Consider the following 13,749-nt stretch of genomic DNA (forward strand, 5'->3'; position numbering starts at 1 on the left):
GTTTATACTGTAACCATACAAAGACGGGTGTTAGCCAAAAATCGTCTTTGTATTTTAACGCCTCCAATCACGTGGCCTACACGTGAAACCACCAACAATCCAAAGACAGGTATTTGGATAAAACCGTCTTTGGATTTTAAATCCTCAAATCACGTGGCTGCCACGTGAAAGTACTTTAAAAACAACGACGGTCTCACCAATGAACCGTCTTTGTATACTCGTCGGCCCACTCACGTGCTTGCCACGTGCTACCATTTGCGATACAAAGACGGTTCTTTCCAAAAAACCGTCTTTGTAACTTACCCAGCTAAATACGAATCGCCACAATAGCTGGATGTCTACGACGGGTAGCGGCAAACGTCGTCGTTCTGAAGCCCTTAATTACGGATATGCCACCGGTTCAGCTTCTACGACGTTTCTTTGAAACCGTCGTTGAATTGCTGACGTAGAAAGCTGCTTTTCTAGTAGTGTTGGGTAGCACTGAGAGCAGGTTAGGTAAAGTGTAATGTTGACACTGCTTTTTTGAGGAAGATAATGTGTTGGGTATAGCAATGTGCCTTATGGATGAGTTTGGGAATTTCCTTCAAGCAAAAACAGCTACTTCCTTCCTTTGGTTCATGAAGGAGAGGCCTTAGCTCTTCTGGAAGCACTCTAGTGACTGAAGGAGTTGAATAAGATCAATGTTACCATAGAGCTTGATTGTCAGAGAGTGACAAATAGTGTATCCATCACAAGTGCTGATGTTTTAGAATATGGAGTTATTATTAAGAAGTTTAAGGATTTACTTAATATTATTCCAGACTCTAAAGTCTGTTTCTTTAGAAGGAAAGAATATTTAGTTGCTCATGCTTTAGCAAGGATATCTAGAGGTTACGCTAGCCCTCAGTTTTAGTGATCCTCTTATTTGTATTGTTGGCATTTTATCAAGTGAAATAATATGAGCTCTTGATTTTTTTTTTTTACAAAAAAAGGTAATTTGCATATGATTGCTCTAAGAATAAAAGGGAAAGTGGGGGTTGGGGACTGAAACGTGTAATTTTTATAGTTATCAAGCTAGTCCGACTCAAGCTCAATTGGTCCGTCTAACTAATTTGACTAGGCTTAAAATGATCATTTTCTTTGTAGCTCAACCCAAGACTATTGACGAGTTATTTGGGCTGGCCTAACTCATTTATTTTACCTCTACTTAGAACATAAAGTTGATTTTTCATTTTTTTTTTAAAGAAAATCCAAACAATACCATATTAAACGTTTTTTTCCTAAATATTATGAAATGGGTGTTTGTGAGTGAACATTGGACCGGTTTACTGATTTTCCAATTGAATCGACCAAAAATCTGATTTAATTTATATAACACAGTTCACATTTATTTTAATTGAGAACAATATCTTCCAATTTGTTTGTTTAAAAAAAATATTGTACTCTTTTCAATTGTTAGAACGATATGCCTTGCCTTTTCAAGTTATTAATTTTTATTTATTTATACAGGTAATTAGTCAAGAGCAAAATTGAAAATTATTGTTTGGCTGGTCTTCTCTTGATGGTGTTTTTTTAAAAGAATTGTATATGCCAATAGTCTTTTTTTAAGGAAATTAAATTTATGAATTAAGAATTTAATTATATGTAATTCAGGTTTTATATAAAAAAAAAACTTAAAAAAATGCTTGGGTGATAATTATTTGATTTATTGATAGTCGATCGGGTCGAATGTTACTACATAAACTTTTAATAACACTCATCAATTAAGTTATAAAATAAACATTTTTTTAAAAAATATTTCAACATATTGTTAAAAAATATTTATCATTAGAAATGATAATTGATTTCACCTACAATTATAACTGTATACAATATGAATACTTTTATATTTTTCTTTTAACATAGTTTATTTCATATCTAAAGTTAAGATTTAACCTTAGACTATTTGCTTAAGAAATATAAATCCGTTTCACTTGTTTATCAGATGTATTTTGTAAGTTTATATATATATATATATATATATATATATATATATATATATATATATTTGATTTTTCATGCATTGGAGGGAAGCAAATCCTCTCTCAAGTTTTTAAAAAATTGATATAATTAATTATGAGGATTCCATTTTTTATTCTTTTAAACTTTAACTAAAAATGGAAATATATTATATTAATAGAATATGTTGAAGGACTATAATCTCATGCAGTTTTAGACGATCGATCAATTCCTTATTTTAGATAGAGGTACAAAATATTCAATTATTCTTACAACAAATTAAAACACATCAAATTCCATAGAAGCATGCACTTTTTTCTTATATCATCTGTTGTTGCATTATTCTTGCTTGGTTGCAAATTGGTGGTAGTCATGATCAATTCTTCTTACAACAACACATAATATATGCGAAACAGGCGCCTCCGTATTTATAGCCACGGACAATGCAGTCATGGTTGCAAAATGGTGAGCATGGTCCTAAACAAAACAGATCCTCCGGATCATCATCCAGACATGTTACTGCTCCTGTGATAATTAAGTTAACAAATTTATGCACATAATTCATTTCATTGATGTGAAATTAATGATTATGTATTAACTAACTAATTATATATATGTGATTAATATAGACATGTCCTTCCAATTCCTGTAAAAAGAAAAAGAAAAATTAGATTACTCCTTTCATCTCATTTTATTTTTACTTTTAGAATATTTTTGTTTTAATTTTTTTATAGTGTATCAAGAAAGTATACTACCAAAAAAGAATATCAAGAAAGTATTAATTCCTTTTTTTCCTATAATATCATTATTTATTGTTTTAACTTACATTACATTATTTAGTCGTTTTTACTATCTACTTAATCACTATTGTAGTAAATTAGAGTATTGTAAAACAACATTATTTTATCATGGCAATTGCTATAATCAATAATTTTTTAATATGTGTGCGTTGGGAAAAATAAAATGAGATGGAGAAAGTAATGTTGATCTGGTCAAAACATGATGACTAAACCTTCAACTAGATTTAAAAATAGATAGTATAATTATATCCTAATATTTGGAGAAGTGTTTATTCAACTTATGTATTTTTAAAATAATTATGAAAATTATATTAAAATTGATTAAAAATTCGTTAACTGGTAGATTACTCGCCTAACACCAAAATGTTTCCCGAATAAACAGACTAAGAAGAAACAACATTAAAAGATACAAAATATTATTATTTTTATATTTGCCTAGTATTCTTCTGTAGAAAAAGAACTAAATAGATGAAATGAACCTCTTTATTACCTGAAGTCAGGACCAAAACAATGCATAAAATTCCAAAGACGTGCAAATCCATTTTTTTAAAAAGATTTTACCTTTAATTTGAACTCTCCTATCTTTTTCTTTTTTTCTCTCATGTAACGAAGATGGTTAACACGATGATCCTTTTATACTAGCTACTTGAAAAGAAGGCTAGAGAAATAAAATTAAGAAGAATTGAAACATTTCTTGAAGATGGTACCTGGTGAGATTACTATCTTTCTTGAAGAATAATATTGATTAGTATAAGTGAATGACGTAACTATACTGAAACGAATACTAGATTGGAAAATATCCAAAGAAGTTATTTCGGACAAAAATAAAAAAGAATCACGCACCTTCATATTGTGTACCCATTGACCAAAAGAACAAGAAAAAAGGCTAACAGAAAGGTTGAATTAACAAAGAGCACAAACAACAAAACAATCCTATAAAGTTTCACCAGCAGTGATAGAGTATAAATTCGGATAAAAGACACAGACGCGTGCAGAGCGAGCTTCTTTGGTTCCAAATGGAAACATTTCAACTAACCACATTCATTCATTCATTCATTCACATTGGCTCAGAAAGTCACAAATCAGAGACAGAGACAGGAGGTGACGAACATGAAGTGACTTCTTGCTATTTAGGCTGGGTTCGTTTCCAGGGCTCTACATAAAATATTACTCGCTTGGTTCCAAGAATATAGATATTTAAGGTTAATAGACAACCATTAAAAAACATTAATTGATAAAATTTTAGATTAATGTTTTCTCCCCCAACAACCTTAATTATTAACACAGTTCATTTCTTTTTATTTTTGATGTTATGCTTTGTAAGTTTTCTTCACTTGCACCTTATAGAGGTACTAGCCATTTTCTCTTCATCCTCTGTCTCTCTTCAATTAAATATATAGCATTTTTTTCCTCTTTCAAATAAGCTAACTATATTGACTTTCACAATATTGTCACATTACCGGCTGCATCTCAACAGGGCATGCTCCGACTTTAGGGTCATTAAGAAGAGGTAGAACCACTTCCAACAAAAGGGAGCATGTTGGAATATGAGAAACAAAAGATATTTCTATATTTTTCAGTTCTTTTTTGAAGTTATTTTTATCGATTAAATATTTTATATTTCCCTAAGTCATTGTTTTTGTGACAATTTGAATTTAAAATTCAAACATTTAAACGTATCTGATCAAAGTCGGGTAATAGATATTTTCTTTGTTTATGTATCATTTCTTAAATTTTTATTCTACTGACCTTCTAACACCTTTGTTTTTATTAATCTCCATATTGTCTTTTAATTTATTTGTAGTATTTGCCTCTCGACTTCTATCAAATTAAATTATTAAAGACTACTCAAGTTATTCAATTATGCACTTTTGAAGGCCAAAATGGATTTGCAAATTCAAGCTATCTATATTGCATTTCGATGTCTCCTTTAATCCTAATACCAGAATGTTTGATTATGCTTTTTCCTAATGTTCCCTTTAGTCAAAGTTTCAGGTTAATTTTTTATTTTTCATTATATTACCAAGAGTTTTATGGGATGCAATGAATAGCGGTCCAGGTGTTACAACTTTATTTTGTTTTAGTAAGAGACAACAAATGCAGTTCACAAATTTGAGTTACATTATGTATTGGAGAGCTTTGGATGCAATGAATTCTTAATTCTAAAACATTGTACAAGTGCATACAAAGATATTGGTTGGGGTACAACGTAGGTGTAAAGTGAGATAAATATATATTTGACATTCTATGTATTTTGGGGATCATTTTTTGATGGAATTGTAATAATAGTGGTTGGAAAATAGAAAATTTGGTTTGTTATTAGCGGCAAATATGTGATAGTTACATAGAAGTACTCCCATCACTTGCAGCGAAAAATTATGATCTATTTTGCATTAAAAAAATGTACAACAATAGTAAATAGAGAAAAATAGATTTGTGCAACAAGATTTGCATTTTTGAAGCAACAAAGATTTTCTTTAATAGTGTGAACATGTACCAACACCTACACCAATTTATGCTATCAATTCTTTGATGCAGAACTCAAGAGAGTAAATCCTCTTTCTACTTTTCAGGTCTAAAACAAGGCTTTCTATCTTGTGTTTGGTGCATTTTGCCTAGACCATTTCCTAAGAAAAAAAAGTAAAGATTTAAAATAATTTATATCTCTTTATTTTAATAAAAATAAAAATTATCTCATATCTTTTGTTTTAAGTTCCTAACTATAAGACAAAGATAATTCACAATTAATCACATGATTAATTATGATAATTGATCAAATTCTTGATATGTAACAATAGAATATTATTCTTATTGTATGGACAACTTCCACGTTTATACAATAATTCTCTCCTTTGTATATTAATTATATTCTTGGTGCTAGCGAAAAATATAATAATATTCTACTAAACTATTTATTTGATTAAATTAAATTCTCTAATTTAATTATCAAATAAATTATTTTCTTTTGCAAAGATTGAAACACTCGTTTGTGTGTAATCATATAGGTTCAATACTAAACCATAGTAAATTAATCATAATTAATTTACTAATCAAGGTAGGCGTCTAGCAATATTTCTTAATGTTCGGATAACATGAAGTACTATCTTTTACCTTACCTTCAAGAACTAATAGAAGAATAATGTAATATTTACTTTCATAATTTATGGCTCAGGGTTAACTTTAGAATATAGTATTATTGCCAAATTCTAATAAACTAACACATCTAACCAACGAATGACTTAAGAAACTTTGTTCTTCTTTCATTTAGTTGCCTTGATCAAGGTCTTAATTCTATCATAGAGCTCAAACTCATCACTTAGAGTTGATGAATTTCTTCTTGATTAATCATTAATTTTACAAGTATTTAATCATATCCAATATCCATTCAACTAGCGCCCCTGGTTGTATGGTCATTCCTTATTATTAATTAAATAAATAACTTGCATCACATGCTTTTATTTTGAGCTACAAGTCTCATGGTGCATTTTCTCTCTTGTTTCTATCTTATGTTTAAAATTAAAAACTAAATTCCTTTTTTGTTTCTATCTGCTAGCTATTAACATGTTTAAATTTAAAACAAAATCATTATTTTTTTAACCTACCAACTTTTAGCATATATCCATACAAAGAAAATCAAAAGGATATATAATATCACATGTTATTAACTTTTATCACAATAATAAAAATCTTGGTACAATCCTATAAATTATATACTACAATATATCTATATATTACAATCATATAATATATCTGATATATAACAACAACAACAACAACAACAATAATAATAATAATAATTTTTCATAAATTATCACTATAATATAACAATCTAATCGATAAGTCAAATATCTCCATGTAGAAGTATATAATCATAATCAGATGGATATATCATACAATCGACATAATGTCATACGTTATGAACTTTTATAATAATAATAATAATCAAAATTTTGATACAATCCTATAAATTATATGTTACAATATATTTTCATATATTGAAATCATATAATATAAGAACAATCATGAAAAGAAATCACCAATCAAAATTGACACATATTAATATTTCACAAATAAATACCAACAATAAATTATAGATCAATTTAAATATCTCCCTAGATATTTAATAAATATTCACGTAAAAATGTGATATTAATTTAAGAATTTCTAAACATCCAAACAAATATATCACAATATTTAAATGTATACTTTGTGAACAAATTCACAATGAAAAAATGTCGAGCCAAATCATTCTATAAATTATACAAAATATAATTTCACTTAAAATGAATGAACTCATTAACATTTAATCGGATAGATTTTCATGGTTTTAACATTTGATATACTCAAACATATCAAAGTCATCAATTTATATAACAATGTTGAAGACAATAGTTTTCATCTTCAAAGCAACTGAAAACATGTTACATCTAATAAAGATTACCTTAATATCTTATAATTCACATATTTAATCTATATTTCTATAACCTTTCAATACATGAAAAAAAAAATAATCTACTATTATATATTGAATATATAATAAACAAATATATATCTCAATTCATCACATGTACACCAAATTCAATATCACACGGTGATCAAGATATATTATTTTTACTTTTATTGCAATCACCATATATTATATAACAATAATCTAAAGTATACAATATTAGAATCTTGCTTGGTATGTCTAATATAAAAACTCATTAGACATAATCCAACAATTGAATATAGGTTTAAGATTTAACAAATCAAGTCAAAGATATTTCAGCAAGCTTATATCACAATATATGCATTTACGATTTCAATCTCAAAAAATATTATGCAACTATTGAAGTACAATTTAATAAAAACACATTTTTGGTTATTCACAATGAAGTCAATAAAAGGTTTTGTAAAAAAGAAAGAGCACACACACAATGCTTTATTTTTGGATCAAACTTTCTTCCTAAAAACAAGAGATATCACATATCTAATAATCTAATATAAAGACTATGCATCTCAACATGTTTCAGATTCAATAAAACACATTTTTTACAATAATTTCAATATGTTTGATGACACCGAGCAAAAATATATTCAATTTTAGAAGAAAAACACATTTCACATTATAATTTTAAACACAAAAGATCCATGGCTCTAATACTAATTGATAGTTACATAGAAGTGTTCCCAACACTTACCATGGAAAATTATGATCTATTTTGCATTAAAAATATATAAGAGTAATAAATAGAAAAAAATAGGTTTGTGTACCCAAATGTGAGTTCTTGAAATAACAAAAATTTTCTTCGATAATGTGAAGACTCTACGTGTATCCATACCGAGATCAATATCTGTTGTCAGCTCTTTGATGAGTAGATCTCTAAAGAACAAATACTCTTTATGTTTTATAGGTCTAAACTAGGCTTGAACTTTTTTAGTTTGTGTTTAGTGCACTTTACCTCACGTGTGGATGTTTCTGATTATAATTTTAAAGAGATATGAATTTTGACCCTTTTTTTAAAAAAAGAAGAAGAAAGATTTAAAATAATTTCATATCTCTTTATCTTTATAAAAATTAAAATTAGCTCATATCTTTTATTTTATGAAGCTTCTTGTATAAGATAAAAATAATTCATAATTAATTACATGACTAATTACAATAATTAATCACATTTTTGATATGTAGCAATAAAATATTATTCTTATTCCACATTTATAAAATAATACTCTTTTTTTTCTTAATGATATTCTTGGTGCTAACAAAAAATAATAATATTCTACTAAAATATTTATTTGATTAAATTAAATTATCTAATTTAATAATCAAACAAATTATTTTCTTTTGCAAAGATTAGAACACTCATTTGTGAGTGATCTCGTAGGTTAAATACTAAACTGGTAGTAAATTAATCCTAATCAAGGTAGGCATTTAACAACACTCCTTAACGTCCGGATAGCATGAAATAACATTTTTTACCTTCAAGAACCAACAGAGGAATAATGTAATATTTCCTTCCGTCAGTTATAGCTCAATATTAACTCTAGAATATAGTAGTATTATCAAATTCTAATAAGCTAACACATTTAATCAATGGATGACTTAAGAAACTATTTTGTTCTTTCACTCAGTTGCCTTGGCCAAGGTCTAAATTTTATCCTAGAGCACAAACTCATTACCTAAAGTTGATGGATTCCTTCTTGGTTAATTATTAATTCTACAAGTATTTAATCATACCCAATATTCATTCAACTAGTGTCCTAAGTCATTAAGTGTCATACTCTAATTTCGTCCAAGGACTATCATTTGTTGATCTTTTGATCCTTACTAGTTGACTTATGATATCAAACACCAGTTACAGTGTGAAACAAATGATCATTCTGTGTTTTAATCAAGAATGCGAAAAATACCAAAAAAAAAGGTCTTATTCTTGGCTTTCTTGGACCCTAGCTCGCCCAGGCTAGCCTGGGCCACCAAATGACTTCATGGTGAAGCAACCAACTCGTCTGGGCGAGCTCATTGCTTTAGCACTAAGTTTCAGCTCGCCTGGGCGAGCTACAACTTCCCCAAAGTGACCCTTTGCCTATAAATAAGCGTCCTAGGGGTGTTTTAAGGGGTTCCAAGGGCCATAAGGTGAGGGAATTGAGAGAAGAAGAAAGAAAAGGAAACGAAACTGAGGCGTTACCGAATCGCGACCGCGATCATTCCCTACGTCATTTTCTTGTTTTGTGTTCTTCGTGCGATCGTTGGTTAGTTTTTATTTTTGAGGATTTAATGTGATCTATGTATCCTTAGGGGTCTCCCTTGTTACTATGTGCACATCCATCTTCTCTATCTATCATCGGCAATCTTGTTTTTCTTTGTAAAGCTCAATCTTAACTGATCACTAGTGTTGTAAAGTTATCTTTAAAGAGATTGAAAGTTAATAAACAAAACCAAGATAAAACCAACTCATAACTAATTTCTTTTTATCAAATATCGCTTGAGATCGTTTCAAGGTTCGACGCCTTAAACGACTTTTTGTTCACGATTAAAATGAATCTTTCAAAAACATAAAAAATCAATTTAACACACAAACATTCAGACTTAAAGAACTACGTAGGTTTGAATTCATCATCGCACCTGAGGATACGTAGGAGCAAGGGCAGCATCCTTGTCGACTCCGAAAAAAATAAAGAAACATAAAGAGGGAAAATAAATAATATTGAAGTCACGTTATTGCACACATGATTAAAGGTTGTTGTCCCTTGTGACGAGCACGTGGGGTGCTAATACTTTCACCATGCATAAACAACTTTTGAACTCTTATTTTCAAAATTCGCAGACCTTTTTTTGGTTTTTTCTAGCGCTTTCTTCAAATAAACGTTGGTAGTGACTTCACACATTTTCTTCATAAGAAGACGCACTTTTGGCTTTTCGCCCGCACTCCCGTCGTAGGGTAGGTTGTGACATTAGGCGTTCAAAATTAAAATATAACAAATAACTTTTTAATTATTATGATAATCTCAAGTCAAAGAAAATTATAATATTTCTTCTTGAGAACTTTCTATTGATATATCAAGATACTATTAACTATTAGAAATTTTCAATTGTGTCAATTCAACGATGACATTCACATATACATAATCTATATATGAAATTTAATAAATGAGAATATTAACACTATTAATATTTATCCAATAAAGATAATTACATATATATATTGATCTATCTAGATTATTGATGTTTTATTCATAATAATCCTACAATAAAAAATAATTTAGATTAAAATTATAAAGAACTTTCTCATTATCATTATTTCTATCATGATAACAAATCTCTAATTTTAATCAAGGACTTGTCAAATTAACAATTTAATAAAATAATAAATATGATAATAAAATAAAGAATAATTATTTACTAAAATTGATAACATGATGGATTGAATCTTGAACATGCAAATTTATTCCCAACAATATATATATACACAATGTGTTTTTTGTACCCTTTTATCGAATATAATATTGTGACTTTGTTCATATTTTAATTTCACTTAGTGATGTATTACGTTACATATTTAATTGTTATTGTATAAAAAATATTAAAAAAATTAACACATGCATGGCTAGGTAACCTAACTAGTTAACTATAAATATTTAGATAATGGATGGGTAAGGTCTAGGTATAGGAATGGGGTAGGATCCTATAGTACCTATTCCTATACGCATTTTACTTATGTATAAAATTAATAAATCAATAAAAATATATTAATTAAAAAATTAGTACTAGTATTGAAAATGTACTCTTAAGTAACTCAAACATAACATTAAAAACATCTACATATAATACCACATCTGGTCCTATATATGAAACAATTATTTAATTCATGAAGACCAACATAAGTGATTAAATGATTTATTTTTTCATAAGTTTTAATTGTATTCTAAGACTATCCATGACATTAAATGATAAGAGGTGATTATTTTTCGAAGAATTTTTAACCAATGAGTATACATTGTTTTGTTGATAGCTCAATAAGTACCCTCATTTTCATGGGAAAATGAGTGTATATCATTAATAGATATGATAATTAATTAATGATTTTTTTATATAAATAAAGTAATCTTATGTTTTGTATAATTAGGAATGAGAAAATGTTATATTTTATTTCTTATATATAGCATAAGAGATGAGGTAGTATTAAAAATAAACAAACATAATAATGATTCATCCAAATTTAAGTAATAAATAAATAACATTAAAAATATAAACATCCAACATTACAAAGATAAATCATTAAATAGATGCAAATTAATCTATCCTACTAATTTGAAATATTAAATAATACAAAATATCGATTCAGAATTAAAAGTCAATCTTAAAAGAACCTATCAACATAATCATAAATTTATATATAAAAGTAAATAATAATTCAATATTTTAAAATAGAATGTAAAGAAAATTTAATATAAGTTATGTTGAATTAGGATTCATTACTCTTTGTTAGATTGTTATTTTTAGTCAAAATTAAGAAAATATACTTTTTTTATAGAAGAGTATATGTATAATATATATTATTTACTTAAGTAAAATATTTTAATTACATTAATATATAATATATATGACATCTAGCACCTTTACTCACAAAAGATTACGAGTAAATATTCATCCCCAATAAGTAGATAATTCCTCTTCCCACTTGTATATAATTTTGCAGGTACTTATAGGGTCCAAGTCTATTTTGCCATCCCTAGCTCTACATAAAATATTATTTACTCTATTCCAAAATTATAAATGTTTAAGGTTAATGCACACCCATTAAGATATATTAATTATTAAAACTTTGGACTAAAATACACCTATTTAATCATGTTGTTGGAATCATTATTAACCATAAATGTTTGGATAGTGGAGAGTCTAGAGACAATGTTAAGTGGACATTCTCATTGATGAGTGATTAGCAATTGGTGTCATCTTGGATAACAAAAAGTATTCAATGCACTAATAAAAGTAATGCCACAAAACAAAATTGCTAAAATATCTATAGTTTTGGAATGGAGGAAGTAAATACTACGGCTCATCCTATATATAAGAAATCATTACCTAATTCATTATGATCAATAAAAATAATTGAATTAGTTAATTTGTCATAAATTTATGTTTTATTTCATGAATATCCTTAATTATCTTTTAAAGGCTTAAATACTTTTTAGTTCTTATAATTTAACTTTTTTTTCATTTTCGTCCTTACAATTTTTTTTCCGTTTTAGTCATTGTAAGATGTGTCTATTTTATTTTTCGTTCTTAAAGTTTTTCAGATAACATTTTTTCACTATTCAAAGTACTTTCTTTTACTATTTAATGTGTTTTCTAAAGCGCTTTAAGGAAGAAAAAAAACAAACATATTTTACTATGACTAAAATGATTTATATTTTTGCACGGATGAAAATAATAAAAAAATTACAGGGACAAAAAAAGTATTTAAGCCTTTTCTAAAAGATAATTTTTAAACCAATGAATTTACCTTGTTTTGTTGATAGCTTAGTAAATGTATCACTTTTATGGGAAAATGAGTGTAATCATTAAGGATAAAAAGAAAATTGAACAATAAAGTAATCATATATTTCTTATAATAAGAAGAAAATGTTAATTTTTGTTTCTTATATATAGTACCGAAGGTAGTATTACAATATTTATGACATTTTCTATCAAAAAAGTATTTATGATATTTTATATACTTAAATGTTAATTAATAAGTATATAAATTTTTTATAAGAATATTAAATATATAATTATTCATATATAATTTAATATAAAATATTAAAATGGCTTGATTATAAAGTTAATTATTACTACTACTTTGTAAGAAAATTAAATGAGGTTATATATTATGAATAGGCTCAATTACACACTTTTAGTCTTTTATCTTATTTTTTTATATTCATTTTGATTTTTTATCTTTTAAATTTAGGTGAGTTTGATCCTTCTGAAAAACATAAATGACACAAAATATTGGAATTCAGAAATTAATCAAATCAGATCATTGAAAAACATAAATGACACAAAAATTTCAATTGGCAAATCTCTATGAAATGGAAGGATAATAGCATATGGAAACTAAACATTTTTAAACTAGTCAATGCAAGGATAGTTAAAATATTGCACCCATCAAAGTGAACTTTTGTGACATGGATTACTTTAATTTTAAAAATGACAAAGGCGTGGCGTCTGCAGCGTTACAAGGATAGGAAGCAATGAATATAATAAGCAATCAAACTTCACTAATTGACCATTTTTCTATATTATATGACATAAGCCACCTTTTAACTACTCTCTCATGTGGTGAAAATTCTGATATAGAGAGAAAGTAGTCTCAGGTTTACTACTATTCTAAAATAGTTATGATACAATTAAATAAGTACACTAATGCAATAATGCTTCTTTTTGGTTGAACGAGAAAGTAATTGCAATACGGCTAATTAGTATGCACAGAGGATGTATATACTTGCTAAT

The 13,749-nt window shown here is 27.3% G+C and overlaps 1 long non-coding RNA gene across 1 annotated transcript; it reads right to left on the reverse strand.

The window, feature by feature from the left end:
- Nucleotides 1-2,180: 2,180 nt before the first annotated feature.
- LOC114394736 lies at nt 2,181-3,396 on the reverse strand. Its single transcript, XR_003662825.1, has 2 exons — nt 3,268-3,396; nt 2,181-2,502 (listed from the first exon to the last, which is right to left on the reverse strand). It is a non-coding gene; the product is annotated as an uncharacterized LOC114394736 (long non-coding RNA).
- Between the last annotated feature and the right edge of the window lie 10,353 nt (nt 3,397-13,749).

The sequence above is a fragment of the Glycine soja genome, chromosome 18, assembly GCF_004193775.1.
Source record: "Glycine soja cultivar W05 chromosome 18, ASM419377v2, whole genome shotgun sequence".
In the NCBI taxonomy this organism is placed as follows: domain Eukaryota; kingdom Viridiplantae; phylum Streptophyta; class Magnoliopsida; order Fabales; family Fabaceae; genus Glycine; species Glycine soja.